The sequence below is a fragment of the Saimiri boliviensis genome, chromosome 11 (genome assembly GCF_048565385.1).
Source record: "Saimiri boliviensis isolate mSaiBol1 chromosome 11, mSaiBol1.pri, whole genome shotgun sequence".
Lineage (NCBI taxonomy): Eukaryota > Metazoa > Chordata > Mammalia > Primates > Cebidae > Saimiri > Saimiri boliviensis.
Window position 1 is genome coordinate 1,162,337 of NC_133459.1, and position 16,141 is coordinate 1,178,477.

A 16,141-nucleotide genomic window follows, 5' to 3' on the forward strand; every position below is an offset into this window, starting at 1 on the left:
AGGGCCTTGCTGTGCTGCTCGTGGCGCTCGTGTGTGGGGTCGGCAACCCTGGTCTCCCGGCGCTCGCTCACTCCCTGGTGATCTCCCTGCCGCTCTCACATGGCAGGGGGAGTGGATCGTGGGGCCGCCGCTCCCACCAACCTTCATGCCACCGGCTGGGCGTCCCTGTCCCCCAGCCCTGGGGCCGTCACGAAGCAGGGCCTCCAGAGACGTTTGTCCTTTTATTGCAAAGGCTAGAGAAAGCTTTGTTCAGGCCAGGCACAGTAACTCACGCCCCCTGGCACTTTGGAGGCCAAGGTAGAGGATCCTCTGAGGTCAGGAGTTCGAAACCAGCCTGGCAGACATGGTGAGACCCCTGTCTCTACTAAAAGTAGAAGAATTAGCCGGGCATCCTGGTGGTGTGCGCCTGTCATCCCAGCCATCCAGGAGGCTGAGGCGGGAGAATCGCTTGAACCTGGGAGGTGGAGGTTGCGGTGAGTCGAGATGGCGCCACTGCACTCCAGCCTGGGTGACAGAGTGAGACTTCGTCTCAAAAAAGAAAAAAAACTTTATTCTAAAGAAGCCACCTGAACCCGTTGGTCGTCCAGTGTTGCTTGCTTTAGGTCACAAAGTGGAGGCAGTGGCTCATACAGGAGTTGCTGTGGCAGAGCCCCCTCCGTGCGTCGGGGCTGGCGGCTCATTTCTAGAATGATCCTGAACATGTGAAGGAGGGCACCCCCCCCTCAGGACTGGCTGCTTCTCCCTCGTGTTTCTGAGGCCTCCAGGAGAACTAGCGAGTCCACTGTCACCGGGCAGCCTTGGTGGGCCGGCAGGTCTGCTGTTGCCCCCGAGAGAGGGTCTGAATTGGGAGAGGGGAGATCCCGAGTTGATGCCAATGTGTTTCCTGTGGTGCTGTGAGCGCCTCTGGCGGTGGTTGGCGGGGGCGCTTGGGCTTTGTTTTCTCCATACTCCCATACTGGGCACACGGGAGCATCTGCATGCGTTCTGGTGGGCGGGAGGGGTCCTGGCTTGGTGTTTTCTTTGAATGGGGGGTTTGAGTGTGTCTTGTTTTTCTGGAGTTTTCTCCTTTAGAGTCTCTTCTGTGAGAAGTTCGAAAACATTCCACTGACTGCAAGACAGAGGTGCCCTGTGCCCAGCGGGGCTGTGGGGCCCCAGGGCGGACTGGCAGCTCAGGCCCATTGCCGCCCAGTGCCTTCCTCTGCTCCTTAGTGAACCCCGAGTGTTGAAAGAATCCCATGAAGTCATGTCAGGTGTAGACAGGCCGGGCCTGGCATCTTGTGCGGGTCAGGAAGTTGCATTGTTGCCCTTGATAAGTGCTTGTGTGTAAAGTTTGTGTTGTACATTATTTTGATATGTAAAATCTTATTTTGAGTTTTAGATCTTTTCTGTTCGAAGGTGTGGATAGTCCTGTGGGTCTTTCAGAAAGAGAACAGGTGTCTCTGGTGCCCCTGGTGCCCCAGCTCCCACTCCCTGGAGGGGAGCACTTAGCAGCTGCTTCTTGACATTTATTTCCACGTTTCTAAATAACACATTTCTGCTGCTATTTCTAGACTTTTCCATGTGGGATGTTACTTCCCCACTTTTTGTGGGACACATCAGCTCATCTCCTCCTTCCTTCTTCCCTCCTCCCAATGGAGTTACGTCACGATTTATTGTTTTTAATCATTGAGTGTTTACCGAATTGTGGGTGGTGTGAATACCCACGAGCCACCAGAATTGCATTCCGTTGTTTGCACAACTTTTGGTTTTCCTTGGAGTTAATAAGTCGTGGTTATTTAAATAGATTTCCTAGAAGTCCTGTCTCTAATTTAGTCCAGTTTCCTCTTCCTAGCAGAGAGGCAGCTCCCCGAGATGCCTGTGTCACCTCCCTCCTGATACACCCGGACCCCCACTCCACATGCTGTGAGGCTTCCCTGTGCCCGAGCTGGGAGCAGCCCCCTCCTCTGTCCTCTGCCTACAGTCTTGATCTCTGGCTCCCTGTCTTCCTCTTTCTTGGCTTAATCTCCGGTTAAGACTCCTCCGATGGCTTTCTGAGAAAGACAGTGTGGGAGGCCACGTTGGAGGATCTAGTTGGAAAATGCTTTTTCTCCGGCCACACACTTAAGGATAGTTTAGCTAGGTATGAAATTCTGTATTGGTATGAATTTTTCCTTTGCATTTTGAAGGGATTATGCCACTGTCTTTTGGCTGCTTGTGTGACCAAGAAGTCAGGTACTGTTTCGATTTTTTTTTTCTCCTGAAAGTCTTTTATAATCTTTTGTCTTCAGGGTTCCCAAGTTTCACGATAATGTTCCTTTTGGTGGGACCTTCTTTGTCTCTTGTGCTGGGAACTTGCGACATTTGGATGTAGGGAACTTTAAACCTGGTTATGTATCTCACATGGCTGAGTCCTCTTCTCTGACTATGTTTTAGAGCTAACACTGATGATTTGTTGGCCCTCCCAGGCTGGTCCTTTAATTTTCTTCTCTGTTTTCCATTTCTTATGTTCTAGGAGATCTCTTCAGGCTTTCCTGTCCAGACCATCTATTAAGTTTGTTGCCTCGTTCCCCTTCTTGTCTTTTAATTTCCAGGAGTTCTTTTTCATTCTTTGAAGGTGCCTTTTCAAGGCGGAGTGTCCTGCCCTTGTGTATTAAAGGCACATCGCAGTTTTCCTCTGGACTTATTCATCCCAGCCGAGAGGCACCGTGGTATCATGTGGCAGTTCAGCAGTGCCCAGCACATCTGTGGCTGCCAGGCTTCCTGCGTGTGAACTCATGTCATCTTCACAGTTCCCTGTGGGGTAGGCACCATAGTTTTCTTCATTCTGAGGAAAGAACAGCACCTGAAACACAGAGAGGTCAAGAAATTTTCCAGTGTTACACAGTTTGGGTAGAGACTCAAACCCCAAGGGCCAGGCCTGATCCCATGCTATTTGCCACATGCCCCAGGGCCTGAAGCCGTGTGTTCAGAACCCAGCTTTGCCACTCACCAGCCATGTGACCTCGGCCACCACACTGTCCACTCTGCCTCAGACCCCCCTTGTAAGTGGGTGTGATGGTAAAAGGCTTGGTTCCTGAGGCTGTCACAGGATGAGTCAGTAACTAAGCCACAGCGCTGGCACCATGGCTGCTGCTGATCATGGCACACAGTGGGAGGGTGTGTGCTGGCGGCGGCCGGTGATCATGGCTCCTTTCGGTGTTACCTTTGGCCTTGTACTCGGCTGTTCCCACCGAGGGTCCTTTTTTCTGTTTGTCCTGGCCTTTGTGGCCTCCTCGGCCCCTGGTGACCCTTGTTTGTCTGCCCACGTTGACTCGTGGGGCACCACGGAGCCGTGGTGGCGGAAGTCTCCGGGGAGTGTCGTGCCTGGAAGGGCTAGGTGTCTTATGCCTGGGTAAGGAGACTGCCAACCCTGGAAGCCCTCTTGTTCCCAGGCTGTCTTGGGCGAGGAAGGGCATCTGGGGATTGACTCCTCAGTGACTGGGGCCCTGCATGGTGGGCCCCCCACCTTTCTCACTACCTGGAGCTTTTGACTCAGAGCCCTTCTTTGGGGTTTGGCCCAGTGCAGTCTTCTGGTGGCCATGGGGCCCTCTGCCTTCCAGGTCCTAGGGTGTTGCTGCCCGGCCCCTCCTCCTCTGCTGTTTTGGGTTTGTTGGAGTTTTTCTTTGGTCTTGGGAGGGAGGGTTAGTCATTGACATGTTCGTGCTGCTGTGTCTACCTGGAAACCGTCGCGATGACACCTTCTGAAAGCTAAAGTATGGGGGAAACTGGAGTTGGAGAAGGTGTTTTAGGTAGGAACAGCATGTGTGGATGTGGCAGTGGACGTGACGGTGTGTGGATGTGGCAGTGGACGTGGACGTGGTGGTGCACGTGAATGTGGCGGTGCACGTGGACATGGCAGGTGTGAACTGGCACATCCCACCCCTCTGCATTCTCAAGGGCCAGAGGGTTCAGGGCAGAGTTTTAAGGAGAGCAAAGGTTTTTCCTTGATGCTGCCCCCCCATGCGGCCTGGGGGTGATTTTCAAATGCTTGGCCCTGGTAGAGTTCGGTTGTCACCCCCTTGTTCAGTGAAGTGTTGGGAAGACCAGTTTTTGGAACAGTTTTGGATTTATAGAAAAATCAAGACAGGAGTAGCACACGGGCGTTTCCCGTTCCCTCCTGTCGGCACGACGGGTAAGTTGCTCAGCCCATCTGGGTGCCTCTCCAGCTAAGGCTTCATTCCTGCCTCAGTATCCCCTTCTGCCCCGTCTGTCCCGGGATCCCGTCCAGGGCCCCACGTGGCACTTCCCCATCACATCTCTTTAGGCGCCTGTCACTGGGACAGTCCGTCAGACTTGCCTTGTTTTTGATGACCTTAGGAGTTTTAAGGAGGGCTGGTCAGGTGCTTTGTAGCATGTCCCTTTACTGAGGTTTGCCTCATGTTTTTTCCGAAAGGACGGGAGGAAGGGCATGAAGCCTCCTTGTCTCACTCTGGGTCCAGGTCCACACCCTCCACGTGTGTGTTCATGTTGGCTTTGCACGTCGCCTGCCGCCCTGTGTGTGTCCGCGTCGGCCTCCGTCGCCTGCCGCCATGTGTGTGTCCGCGTCGGCCTCCGTCGCCTGCCGCCCTGTGTGTGTCCGCGTCGGCCTCCGTCGCCTGCCGCCATGTGTTTGTCGGTGCACACTGGCCTGTGCCTCTTCCCCGGGCTGTCCTGTCTCTGCTGAGTGAGGCGTGCGCGGCCCACACCTCGGAGGTGGGAGCTGTGTATGTTGTGTCGAGTTTTGCGCAGGATTTGTACGTGTGTTCTCCCGTTGATTGTTCAATCATTTCTGTCCACGTGAACTCGCAGGTGTCAATTTTGTACTTGGGGCTAGAATCCGACACTGTCTCGCTTACGTTACTGCTCAGATTGTTCCCGCTTTGGGCATCGGGGCTGTTGCAGGATGGCTGTTGGGGCAGTGATGAGGCCAGACACCGGGCGGGTTGGGGTGGGTACTGGTGCTGAGGGGTCTCTGGCAGGAGGGGGCAGGCTGCAGGGAGCAGGTCCCAGGTCCTAAGTTGGGTCTCAGGGAGTCTGGGCTGTGGGCAAGGACCCCCAGAAGGGGCCTGCGTGGCCAGGATGTCCCGGGACTGCAGATCCCGGTGTGGGGTTTGGCCCCTGGAACATGATTGGTGCTGCAGCCAGAGCTCCAGGGTTGCACCCGGGTGGTGCTGGGTTGAGGTGGGGAGGGGAGAAGGGACTTCACTGTGCCTGGACTGGGCTGTGGGGGGGCTGTACCCCCCTGTACTCTTCTCCCAGCTGAGTCAGCAGTGCTGTGGGGTCAGCAGCCCGAGCTCTGCATGGGGCTCGTTTGGGACTCAGCAGGTCACAGTTGTGACAAGAAGGCGCCTAAGTGTCTTTCCATGTGGCCGTCCGAGGGCGGACGTGGTCAGAGGTGCCAGGCGTGTTCTTCGCAGCCCTTGGCAGCGTCGCCCGCTTGTCCCGCCTGTCGTGTGCGCCCTTTCCGTGCTCCAGGGCTGTGTGTCTGGCGAGAGGGACGGGCAGGCCCCAGCGGGGCCCAGGTAGCGCTCCGTGGCGTGATCACACGTGCAGAAGCTTGTGGCTGCCGGAGGTAAATCACTGCTTTCAAGCTGCCGGCTGCCCGTCTGCCGTAGACAGAGTGAAGTCTGCTGGTTGTATGTATTTGTTATCCTGGGCAGCGGAGAGAATCGATTTTGCGTCAAGACTGAAGTTTCATTCATGAATGTGAGATTGTGCACCTGTTCTTGGCGACTTAAGTTTTGTGGCGTGGGTGATGCCGTGCTGGTGACTGCTCCGTGAGGAACAAATGACGCTGGGATTTGTCGCGCCGTCGATTTCCCTGGTGTAAATGCTCCCACCACAGCCGATTTTAGGCCACCAAAGGGGAGGGGGGTCACTGCAGGTGGCGCTGGGTACGGGTGCACACAGCCTGCTTCCGAGAGTTGGGCCCCCCCCCAGCCTTCCCCTGGAGGTGGAGGATGTCTGGGGACCTGGTTCCATTTGGTTCCTTGCCTGAGCATCCGGGGACAGCTCCGAGTTCGCCCGTCCTCCTTCACATGGCACTCAGGATCCGATAGCAAGGAGAGGGTGGAGGGGTGAGCCGGCTCGGGCAGCAGGTGTCCGCACCTCCGGCGCCCCCATGCCCCTCTCCTCGTGCCCTAATAGGTCTGAACAGGAAGTTACGTTTAGGGCGGCGTGCAGTTGAGATCAGTTTTAAATACCTTGGTCCAAATTTAGCGTTTCCCACGTGGCTGGCCCCAGAGCATTTGGTTCACTGGGTGGAACGTGCTCGGAGCCCCTGTGGGTGCAGGGATGTTGTGGGAGGAGGGTTGGTTCGAGGGAAGGCGGTTGCCTCTGTGTCTCTGTCCAGATGGAGCTACTCCCTGCAGCCTCCGTCCCCCACTTACAGGCTCTGATTCCAGCTCCGAGCTCAGCCAGTGGTCTCAGGACCCCCCTCCCATGTTCACAAAAATTATTGAGGTCCTCAAAGAGCTTTTGGGTACATGGGCTGTAGCTGCCAGTATCAACTGTACTGAAAATTTAGAAGGAATATTTCTTTTTCATTAACTCTAATTAATTTATGATTAATTAGATTAATTCTAAATAAACTCATCGTTAACATTAATCATACCATTTTAATGAAAAGTGACTATTTTGCCAAACAAAAAAAATCAGCAAGAGGGTGGCAACATGTTTGCATCTGGCTGAGCAGAAGACAGCCGGCCTGACACCTGCCTCTTCGTTCAGGCTGCCATGGTGCTGGGTTGAAGAGTATGAGAAAAATCCAGTGCGTGAGAAGGCTTGAGTGTTTTCACAGCTTTCTCTGTTAAACGTGGGCATTCTTCTTTGATATTTCTCTAAAACTCGACACGTGGTCGTTTCCTAAATGTCAGTTGAAATGTGGAATCTGAAACTGTATTGGTGCTATTTTCCTGCAGTTCATTAAAAATCCACTGGCCTCTCTGCGCTCAGGTAGGTTTATGACCCATGCGTGTGTTTTAAAAATCACATGTGGGCTGGGCGTGGTGGCTCACACCTGTAATCCCAGCACTTTGGGAGGCCAAGGTGGGCAGATCACCTGAGGTCAGGTGTTTGAGACCAGCCTGGCCAACATGGTAAACCTGTCTCTACTAAAAATACAAAAATAAGTTGGGCATGGTGGTGGGTGCCCGTAATCCCAGCTACTCGGGAGGCTGAGGCACGAGCATCGCCTTGAATCTGGGAGGTGGAGGTTGCAGGGAGCCAAGATGGCACGTTGCACTCCAGCCTGGAGTGCAGAAACCTCGTCTTAAAAAAACACGAAAAAAAAACAACAACAACAAAAAATGCATGTTAGCCGTTGGAAACGTTGCTTCACTGGATTATGCAGGTCTTCCAAAGTGCGTGGAAAATTCCCTTCTGCGCGCGTGCAAGAGCGAGTGTGAAGGAGGCAGATGCCGCCCCTCAGGATTATGGCATAGCTGGCATCACGGCTCCCTTGCGGGGTCTTTGGGACCCCTAGGCATCCCTGGGCCTCACTGGCCTCAGCCGGTTCCCACCGCTTCGCCATATGGCATGACACATGCCCTGCCGGCCGGCTCACAGATGGGCATCCCTGTGCCCGCCCCCACCCCCGCGCGCTCACTCTGCCCTGGTCTCCTCTGGACTGTGGATGGGGGTGAGCGGGACACGGAGGCGTTCCCAGCCCACCAGCTCTCAGCGCCAGCCCCCTGGGGATGCCCAGCTTCAGGTGTGTGTGGCTGCACCGTGTCAGCAAGTGGGGATCAGCTCTGGGGTCAGCTGGGCGCACTGGCTCACACCTGTCATCCCAGCCCTTCAGGAGGCCGAGGCGTGTGGATCACCTGAGCTCAGGAGTTCGAGACCAGCCTGGGCAACATGGCAGAACCCGTATCTACAAAAACTATAAAAATTAGCTGGGTGTGGCGGCTCACACCTGCAGTTCCAGCTCCTCCGTGGGGGCTGAGGTGGGAGGATTGCCTGACCTCAGGAGTTCAGGGCTGCAGTGAGCTGAGATTATGCCACTTCACTCCAGCCTGGGTGACATAGTGGGACAGGATGTGGGTCGGGCACAGAAGGCAGGCGGGCCATGCCCACCCCAGCGTGGCCGACGAGGTGTCCTGTCCCTGTCATTCCCTTGGGTCTGCGGGTAGGGGGCCAGGCCTCTGCCAGCTGGGTGAGGAGATGGAGAGGCAGTTGGGTGGGTTTTTACTTAAAGGGAAGATAAGGACTGCATGCCTCTCCGACAACTTCAGCCACTTTTCCAGGACGCGTTTCGCCATCAGGCCTACCTGGCATGGGCGTGAAGCTGGCAGCACACAGAAGGTCCTGGAGTGGGAGCTGGCCCCGAGCCAGCAGCTTCGTGCCCTGCGCTACCAGGCCTTCAGAATGCGCCTCCAACCTGTTGACCATCTTCCTCCTCACCTGGGGTCCTCGGCCCGCCAGCCACGGGGCTTGACTTTCCCTCCCGGTGGGGCTGGGGCCAAAGCCCAGACTGGTGGCCGCACGTGGGGCCTCTTGCCAAGACTGGGGTTCGTTGATTGTGCTTTTCACCACCCGCATCCTCCGAAGGTGCCGGCCCGAGCCTGTGTGGCCTGTGCTGGAGGCGCTGAGGACCCGGGGCCCTGGCCCCGCTCCCTGCTCACGGTGGTGTGGCCAGGCCCCGGCCTTTCCGTGCCAGTGCAGAGTGGCACTTTTCTGTTTCTCTCATTCCCTTCTCCATCGTCCTGCAAGAAAGAGCTGTCTCTTCTCCCCTCCCTGTTGAAAGGAATCTTGATCCTAATGCAAACTCAAGGATTTTCTAAAAACTGAGTTTGTCATCCACTCTTTAAAAATTGAGACGGAGTCTCGCTCTGTCACCAGGCTGGAGTGCAGTGGCGGAATCTCTGCTCACTGCAACCTCCACCTCCCGGGTTCAAGCAACTCTCCCATCCCAGCCTCCCAAGTAGCTGGGACTGCGGGCGCATAGCACCGCACCTGGCTAAGTTTTGTATTTTACTAGGGACGGGCCTTCTCCATTTTGCCCAGGCTGATCTTGAAGTCCTGGCCCCAAGGGATCCTCCTGCCTTAGCTTCCCGAAGTGCTGGGATGACAGGTGTGAGCCTACGCGCCTGGCCTGTGATCATCCATTTCTGTCCTTACTCATCGCGAGGCTCTGGTCCTCCCAGGTTTGGCTGGCGGGGCCTCGGTGAGCGGCTTCCCCCGCGACGCCCCTTCTTCCATCGGGTTCTGCGTGTTGCTCGCTTCCCGGCCGCAGGCTCTGCGTCCCTTCGGCCCTTTCCACTCTAGCTTGGACCTGGCCCGTTTCTCCACGGAGCTCGGCTTCCTTTGGAGGAGGGTAAACTTTGGAAACCAACCTGCCTGCTGCTCCCAGATGCCAGGGGGCTGTGCTCAGTGGGTGGTGGGCTGGGGCTGTGTGGGGATTCGACCTGGAGTTCCGGCAGCAGCTCCTCCTCTCCTCCCGAATGGGGTCTCCATCTGCACAGCGTGGGTCTGTTCACTCGTCTGCTCTGGCTTCAAATGCGGATGAGACGGTGTCAGAGCCGCGGCCTCCGTCACCAGAGCAGCAGACCCGGCCAGGTCAGGGCTTCTCAGCGCTCTTTTGTCCTCAGAACACCTCCCGCCACGCCCGAGCCCTTGGAGAGCACCTTCTAGAAGTTAACTGGGTTCCTTTGTTGCTTATGCTGTCCTGTGATAGTTGGGTTTATTTATTTCTGTTTGCATTTGATTTGAGTGTATTTTCCCAGTCTTTTTTTTTTTTTTTTTTTTTTTTTTTGAGCTGGAGTCTTGCTCTGTCACCCAGGCTGGAATGTGGTAATGTGATCTTGGCTCACTGCAACCGCTGCCTCGCGGTTTCAAGTGATTCTCCCATCTCAGCCTCCTGAGTAGCTGGGATTACAGGCATGCACCACCACACCCGGCTAATTTTTGTATTTTTACTACAAGTGGGGTTTCACCATGTCGGCCAGGCTGGTCCTGAGCTCCTGACTCAAGTGATCTGCCCTCCTCGGCCTCCCAAAGTGCTGGGATCACAGGCATGAGCTGCCGTGCCGGCCCCCATTCTTGTTTATTTTCCTTACCTTTGGGTTGTGAGGCGTCATGGCTCACAGGACCGCAGCTCACCGTGGCAACAGCTGGGAGTGCAGCCCCGCCACACAGAGCACTGTGCCAGCACCTCTGGATGGTGCCCGGAGGTGCCTGGAGGGGTCTAGTGAAACCGTTGCTCTGAAGGGTTTTTCGTGATGCCCTTACTTTTGCGTTAGTTAACCTGCTCATATCCCATCACCTGGAACATTTGGTGGTGTGTTGCCGACTGGCGTGTGGCAGGATCCTTGAGTGGTATGTGTAGATGCCACCGGGAAGACGTGGCGACAGGGAATGAAGAGCAGGTGGTTTAGCTCTGAAATCGCCTTTGGTAGGGTGGCGGTTTAAAACCTTCCTGCTCCCCTAACCAGACACCCGCTAAGAAAAAATGCCCAACCCTGGAAAGGAGTCCCCGGAGGCCACTGAGGAGGCCCAGCGTCTGGCCTTCCGGGTACCGGGGGCAGCGTCCGGGCCCTCAGGAGCCAGGCAGGTCACTGCCCGCTCCCGGGGAGGCATGGCCTCCAGTCTGGGGACGCCGGGAAGGGCGTGAAGGACAGGCTGCTGGTGCCTGGCACGTGCAGGCCGCTGGACACTCGGTGAAGGGGGCCTTTGTTCTGATGGCGCAGAGCCCGTCCTGAATAGTGGCTTTCTCTCTCTGCCGTGTGGGGCGGGGGCCTCGGGGCTGGATGCTGCCAGAGTTGAGGTTTTGGTCTCACAGTTTCCCACTCGTGTAACTTTAGGGAGGTCCTCACCCACCTGGCCCAGGCTCCGCCTCCCTCACCTTGGTGATGCCACCCAGCCCACCTGAGAGGACACACAGCTCTGCCCCGTCCTCGCCCCTCCCTCCCCCCACACCTGGCTGGCGCGCCCCATGGGGTCTCACCTGTCATCTCCTCGACCTTCGGGAGGCCAAGGCGGGAGGGTCGCTTGAACCAGGAGTTCGAGACCATGCTGGACAACATAGTAAGATCCCCGGCTCTTAAAAAACACCAGTCAGTGTTTCTGGTTGTAAAAGCAGCACATGTTGACTACAGAGCATTGAAACATACAGCAGAAAGTCAGAAAAGATTGCTCGTGGCACTTTTGTTTTCTGAGAGCATATTGTTTTAAATTTCATTCTGGTCTCATATGTGTATCGTGACCCCCACGTGGCGCTGGCCACAGAGTCGTGGGCAGTTGTTTCTTTTACTTTCTTTCTATCATCCAAATCCTCATAAATCTTTATAAAAATTCGTATCGGTTTTTGTAGAAAATACTGATGACACAAGTTAGAATTCCTCCCTGTCATCAGCAAATAACAACAGTAACAATTGTGTCAGTTCGGTTCCAGACTTACTGGTTCTTTTTAAAATGGCAGAGCTTACCGAAGGTCTCTCCTTAGCCAGGGTCAGTCCTGGTTTTAGAACTCATTGCCCTGTTCCTGAGGTCCCTGGGCAGAGTTCCGCTGAACGATGGCGGAAGCCGATGAGAAAGGACCCAGAGGTCTCTGCTCCTGGGGACTGCGCTGGCAGAAACGTGGAGATGGAGGTGTGGGCGTGAGGGTGCTCAGAGCCAGGAGGGCTTGAGGGTGGGAGTCGGGGCGCGTCTGCTCCTCGCGGTCTGCGTGCTGCGTTTGCCGCGGCCTCTGTGGGAAGTCTGCTTAAGGCCTCTAAAGTCTGCTGGTCCCTGGGGTCAGAGCCCACCCTGGGATGGTTTTGAAGAAACACAGGTGCTTCTCCAAGGAGGCCTCGTGAACGTGTAGGAATGAAGCCCGGTGTCCTCCCGTGGCCACGTGCCCCTCCTGTGCCACGCGTGTGGTTTTGTTCATGGCACCTGGCATGGGTGCCCTGGGAGCAGCGGCGGGGGTGTCTGGGAGAAAACCAGCTCCGGGGTGGGGGGAGCCCCCCGACCTGGGAGGCCATGGATCATGGATACGAGTTTTTGGTTTTAACATTTGGTTTACTTATTTTCAGACTTTTTCCCATGCAGATGATATGACCACATTAATTCAGCTCTCTCTATGGAACTGGTGGAATCTCCGTGTTCTTGACATTCTGATCTAAGCAGTTTATTGAACACACGTTTGAATACCATGTTTTAAAACTACCATACGTACCTTCGTGTAGATGTACTTTAATAACCCGGTCAGAGAACTGGGGCCCACCGTAGTTTTCGTCTGTTTGTTTGTTTGTTTTGAGATGGACTCTTCTCTGTTGCCCAGGCTGGAGTGCAGTGGTGCAATCTCGGCTCACTGCAGCCTCCGCCTCCCAGTTTCAAGCTGTTCTCCTCACTAGGCCTCCAGAGCAGCTGGGATCACAGGCGCCCACCACCATGTCTGGCTAATTTTTGTATTTTCAGTAGAGACGGGTTTCACCGTGTTGGCCTGGCTGGTCTTGAACTCCTGACCTCAGGTGATCCACCCATCGCGGCCTCTCAAAATGGTGGGATTACAGGTGTGACCCACCGTGCCTGGCCTGTTTGTTTTCTAATTGCGGTAAAATACCCATAACATAAAATTCACCATTGTAACCATTGCTGAGTGCGTGGTTCAGCAAAGTACATTCCCGAGCGTACCCCAGTCGCCAGAGTTTTTCCACGCCTTGCAGCGGAACCTCTGCGCTCCCGCCGAAGCCCACAGAGCTGAGACACGGAGTGCGTCTCGCCAACACTCCACGTGCTATTCCCGGCCGGCCTCCTGGGCCAGGCGGTGCCCAGTGTGGATCGAGTTTGCCTCTCCCCGTGGTTGGTGATGTTGAGCCTCTCGCGTCAGTGGCCATTCGTGCGTTGGCTTTAGAGAAACGTCTGCTCGGGTCCTTTGCCCGTTGTGTAATCGAGTTCCTTGTTTCTGTGGCTGTGTTGTCCTGGGGGGGTGGTTGACAGGCGCGCGCCATGTGGATTGATCCCAGCTCTTCCGTGCGGACCCACTGGTCACCAGGTGGGAGGAGCAGGAGGACGGACGCGCATCCCACGACCCCCACGTGGCGCTGGCCACAGAGTCGTGGGCACTTGTTTCTTTTACTTTCTTTGCTATCATCCATATCCTCATAAATCTTCATAAAAATTCGTTGAGGAGAAGACTTGAGTACAGCAGAAGGCAGCGTCACAGTGAATGGCCGTGTCCCCGGGAGCGGGTGGACGAATCTGTCCTTGGCGAAAACCCGTGGGGCCACAGCGTGACACAGGAGGGACCAGCAGACGTTGAGTTCCTCCCCTGGATACTCCGGCCGTGGCAGCTGCCCCCTTGGTCCTGGCCCGTTCGCAGGGCTTCACTCTCTCACCCCCCGCCCCCGCCTGTCTTCCTACCTGAGGCGAATCCTTGATGAGAGGAGGAGGCTGGGGACCCTGCGGGCTCCATGTGAAGATGAGGGCAGCCCCTGCCGCTATGTAGGAAAACCCCACCCAAGAGAAGCCCATGGCAGGATGGAGCCCACTGGTCCTGGTGCCCAGGGAGGGTGGGGACACCCCACCCGGGGGCAGAGAGTGCGGGCCAGAGGACACTGAGGGTCTCAGATCACCCACGGCATAGTGGGCCCAGCTAGCGGCCGACTCTGAGTTCCAGTCCCAGCGGAGACATCTCCTTGTCCTTGGCGTCAGGGCCCAGACCTCAGGGCCTGGGACCGCCCGCCTCCCCCCACTCTACACTCACAAGGCCGCGGCGCCCAGCGGCGCAGAGATGCCACATGATGGGTGATTTTCAATAGGACGTCAAGAGAAAAGTTGGTGCCCGTGAGGACAGGGCTGCAGCTTTAGCTCCGAGAGCCCTGGTGGGAGAGGGGGCAGGTGGCGAGACCCCCGCCAGCTGCACCGCTGCCCTGAAAAGTGCCTCCTCCTGGTGAACGCCAGGCGCGTGGTGAGGTCAGGCGCGGGCCCACGGGCCTTGCTGCTTTCTGGTCTTCCTGCAGCCCGTTTGCCACCCCTCAGCGCCTGGCCCCAGTGTTGCTCTTGCGGGGAGGCTGGTGTCCTCTGGCTGGCCTGGGTGTGGGGTGGGGTGTGTGCCTTTTTCTGCCTGACCCTGCTTTGTACGGGGACTCTGGGATGCTGTGACTTGGCTGTGGCCCAGCTGGCCTCGTCACTGGGCCTGGCCCACTGTCCACTTCTCTGGAAGGCGAAAGGCAGGGATGGGTCTCTTGGACTGGGGCTGGGGGCTGCTCAGCCAGTCTCCCTGGAAATGGCCCTGGTGACAGTCACCGCTCACTGCTGTGGCCGGTGCCCTCCTCAAAGGTCAAGGTGTCTGGGTGGCCGTTGGTGCAGGGCCCCTGGGACCCTGTGCACGCTGAGCTGTGACTTCAGCCCCGTGTCTGTCCCCAACCGTGGAGGGCTGGGAAGAGGGAGGCCCGCGGAACGAACTGAGGAACCCCAGTGCCTCGCAGAGGACCTACGGTCTCAGTGCCTCCTCGCGGCCTGACCCCGCCTGTGCTTGGAGCTGCATCAGGCACAGCCTGCCTTGGCGGGCAGGGGATGGGACGCGTCCAGAGAATCCCGGCATCAACATGGACATCTGCACCGCCAGCAGCTCTGGGCCTGGGGCGGAGGCAGTGCCACCTGGCACACGTGTTTGCTCCCACGGCTCGGCCATGGCACCTGCCACCCCTCTTTGGGTCACCCTGCTGTTTGTCGTGTCCTAGCGCAGCCGCGTCCCTTGGGAACCTGCTTGTCTCCGGAACATTCTCTCTGATGCATAACCTCGGAGCCTCCCCCACCCCCCCACCTGTCTCGGATGGGAGCCAGAAGGGATGAGGTTCCAGTCCTGCTTCGCCAAGCACGGAGACCAGGGGTGCCCCGGCCTCCCGGCCTCAGCTCGTGCCCCTCCCCCGTGAAGGTGCGTGGGGAGCCACGCGGTGCTGGCCGGCAGCGGGGAGGCCGCAGTCCCTGCTCCGTGAACCTTGGGCACCGGCTGTTCTCAGGCGTCTGCTGTGGCCGTTGTACCATCCCGCTTCTCTCCCGGGTCTCTTGGCCCTGGATTCGTTTCTGGAGCTGCAACGTCACTTTTCTTAGGGCCCGGTTTGGTCTCTCTCTCCTGCCTATAAAAAGCCCTGCCCTGGATTCCCTGCTCCACACTAGTTTGCCTCCTGACCCCGCTGGCATGACACAGACGCCGGTGCCAGAGCGACGCCCGAGCGTGACGCAGTTGCAGACACCGGCCGTCACCCCCCCGCCCCCCGCCGTGTGCTGCCGCGTCACACCCCAGGCCCTGCGGTGCGTGGCAGCCAGGTGTGCTGGTCCCCGAGAGTCTAAGCACATCACCACCGTGTCCCAGGTCACCTCCGCCTGACCGTGGCCACGCCTTCTCCCTGGGGGCACCTGTGCTCCTAGCACCCAGGGTCAAGGCTGCTTCTCTGCTTTTCAGACCCTTCTGGGTCTGCGGCAGCCAGCTAGATTCCTTCAGGTTCCCTCTGTAGGGGAAGGGGCTGCCCTCCTGGCAGGGCCCTGGTGTATGTCCTGAGCTCACCGTGGTTTTGGAGGTGGTGGGCAGAGCCCCGTGCTGTCCTCTGGGGCGGGCACGGCACGCGCGAGAGTGAGTGCTGGTGGAGGAGGCACCACCGGTGCCCAGTGGTTGAGTTGCTGGTGCCCACCATGGGCCCGGGGAGTGAGGGACCCCCCGGAAGAGGTAGATGGGAGCCAGACCCTCCTCCCATGAATGCCGTTTCAAGTTTCTGTCGGTTGTTCAGAGAAGACCATCGAAGAGGAGGAGGATTCACGCTTTGAGTCAGATGCCTGGGTGGTGCCGGCTGGCTGTGCCCAAAGCCGTGCCCCGTCCCTGTCTCTGCAGCCTGGCGTGGGCTCACGTCCCTGTGCTTGTCCACCCTCCCATCCCCTCCCCAAAGGGTGTGCTCTTGACCTTTGTCTCTGTTATGCCCTGCGGCCAGGGCAGAGCCGGGCCCTCACTCTGCTGAGTTAGTGGGTTTGGGGGCCGGGTCTGTCTGGGGCCAGGGTGGCCAGGCGGGGGCTCCTGTGGGAGCAGGATGGTCCCAGGGACAGGCAGCCGACTCTGAAGGCAGTCAAGCAGATGGGGACCCCGAGCCTGGCACGGGCTGGGCCTCTCTGTGGCTGACCTCCTGGGTGGGTGGTGGTGGCTTCCCTGTGACCTCATCCCTCTGACCAG

At 57.4% G+C, this 16,141-nt stretch overlaps 1 protein-coding gene across 9 annotated transcripts in view; it reads left to right on the plus strand.

Moving 5' to 3' along the window:
* Window positions 1-16,141, plus strand: part of PRKCZ (protein kinase C zeta) — a 124,640-nt gene that overhangs the window by 26,280 nt on the left and 82,219 nt on the right. The window lies entirely within an intron of this gene.